This window comes from Austrofundulus limnaeus, unplaced genomic scaffold (genome assembly GCF_001266775.1).
Source record: "Austrofundulus limnaeus strain Quisiro unplaced genomic scaffold, Austrofundulus_limnaeus-1.0 Scaffold120, whole genome shotgun sequence".
NCBI classification, from domain to species: Eukaryota; Metazoa; Chordata; class Actinopteri; order Cyprinodontiformes; family Rivulidae; genus Austrofundulus; species Austrofundulus limnaeus.
The window spans coordinates 690,632-692,755 of NW_013952522.1; the positions used below are offsets into that span (position 1 = coordinate 690,632).

The 2,124-nt window shown below is 37.0% G+C and overlaps 1 protein-coding gene across 1 annotated transcript in view; it reads right to left on the reverse strand.

Annotated features, from left to right (window-relative positions):
- Nucleotides 1-274: 274 nt before the first annotated feature.
- lmtk2 (lemur tyrosine kinase 2) overlaps nt 275-2,124 on the reverse strand; it is a gene marked incomplete in the record, with an annotated part of 24,554 nt that continues 22,704 nt past the window's right edge. Inside the window, 1 exon segment of the mRNA XM_014014912.1 lies at nt 275-2,124.

Genomic DNA, 2,124 nt, shown 5'->3' on the forward strand with positions numbered 1-2,124 from the left:
TGCACAATAAGCATTTTGTTAAAACTAAAGTGAGGCACTTAAAACTGTAGGTGCTCCTTCAACATTCCTGGGTAGTAGAAGTAAAAAAACAACAACAAAAAAACACTGATAGCATCACCTAACTAATCCAACTGTTTGAATTCATCACTGAAGAGGTTGCAGCTGTAGCACGGTGGTTAAGTGGTTCGATAAAAGGTTAATGGATAAATTAATAACTGCTGAAAGGTAGCAACTCCAACTCTGATGTTAAAAAGTAACGGGACAGAAACTTTCATTACAAGTTCATTTGCATTTATTTTCATATTAAACAGTGTAATTAGAAACATTTTATTCAATTACACCCAGCATGATCATCATGAAGTAAAAATATTTAAAATCTATCGATTCAAAAGGACAGAATGAGTTCACATCTGCTTCAGTGTCTTAATTTAACTGCAGGTTAAGTAGGAGGTGACTGATATGTTCCTTTGATTTAAAGTTCACCGTTAAGTTACAAAATGAAACCTCATACCTATACGTCAGTTACATCAGCTCCCCATTGAGAAACAAAACAAACATTTATGTACATTGGAACATTTTCAACATTAAATTACATTTCTCAAAATGTGCAAGATTAAGCAAAATGTATACTGTAGTCAAATAAAAAGGTTTCCTTAAATAGATGTTCAAGTTTAACTGAAAGCACAGGCTGCTGGTTTCAATGGAGGCTGATATCTACGATACAGCGTGGTCGAGTTAAAGGGACAGTTCAGCTCTTTCAAAGTGGGCTTCTGTMGAGTGAATCTTAACACCTGCTGTAGCTTCAGAGTTGAGCTAACCGGACTGAAGCGCTAGCTGCTAGTCTGAGCTTGGGCCGCTCAAAGAGCTACCCACAACAGGTAAGATATTAATGCTTCATCTTTTCACAGAACCTCACTTTAAAACAAACTAAACTGATCCTTTTAGGGGGCAGGTGAGAGTGGGTGTCTACGACAGGCGAAGTGCAGATGACCGACACATATTGAAGGAAAATTTCCTTACAGTAACTGTAAAACCTACAGTTTTATACTTTATGATTGCAAATAAAAAGACATCGGGATTCATCTACAACCTTTTGTATCGAACCACAATCGAGGAAACTGGATCTCCAGCTCACACAATAATCTGCAAATGATTTGATGCAGTGAATTAATTGAAGCTGGACTGATGTTTTTTTGTTTTTGTGTGAGCCAGAGTAGAAAAACAAGGAAAAAAACTAAAAAGGCAAAAACAGAACTGCCCTCATAACGATCACACGATAAACGCAGCTGTTTTATTTTTTCTTGTTTGCTCTTTAAGTCCCTGCACTGACGGAAGAAACTCCAGGTCGTCCCACGAACCGATACTTTAAACTCAACAGAATTCATTGCACATTTGTTTACAAACAGCTCGCGTCGTTTTCTCCACCGTGACGTTTTTAAAAATAGAGCTCTCCGCTTTCTTTTCTTTTCCTTTTTTTCCCTCAAAACACACTCTCACTCAATAAACGTGTGATTTGAATTATGTGTAGCGATAATAAAACGGAGCTGTCATCAGCAGGCACCACAATCGGAGCCAGTGGCGAGTCGTCGAGACAAAAACACCCTCCTGCGCGTCTCAAAATAAAGCTTTACAAAGTTTTTTTTTCTTTTTTTACAGTCGAACCATTCTCATCAGGACCGGTTTAACATTCCTGAACTGATAACACGTCATTTGTTCTCGCGGTCTTAAAACTACGACTCGGCTAAAGTGTAAATGTTCCTTTCAAACATGAAGGAAAAATGCAGTGCGTCACCTTCTGTAGTCGTCCTATACTTGGATCCACATTTACCATTTTTATTCAAATACTGCTACAGAAGGTTTTCATGTGTAGTTGCTCTCCAAAAAGGAGATTGATTAAACTTACCATGAAGTTACAAACAAATAAATCCTCTTAAAAAGAAAAAAAAAGGCAATGACAGAAATAAAYGTACAACAATAGGAGCAAAAATAATTAGTGTTAAATTAAGCTTTGACTATAGGTCTGCTGAGATCAAAGAGCTTATTCCTGTTTGGTTGTAGTGATTACCAGCCGAGTGGGAAGGATTTATTCATCCAGAACATAAAGTGTTCTTTTTTTTTTTTTTT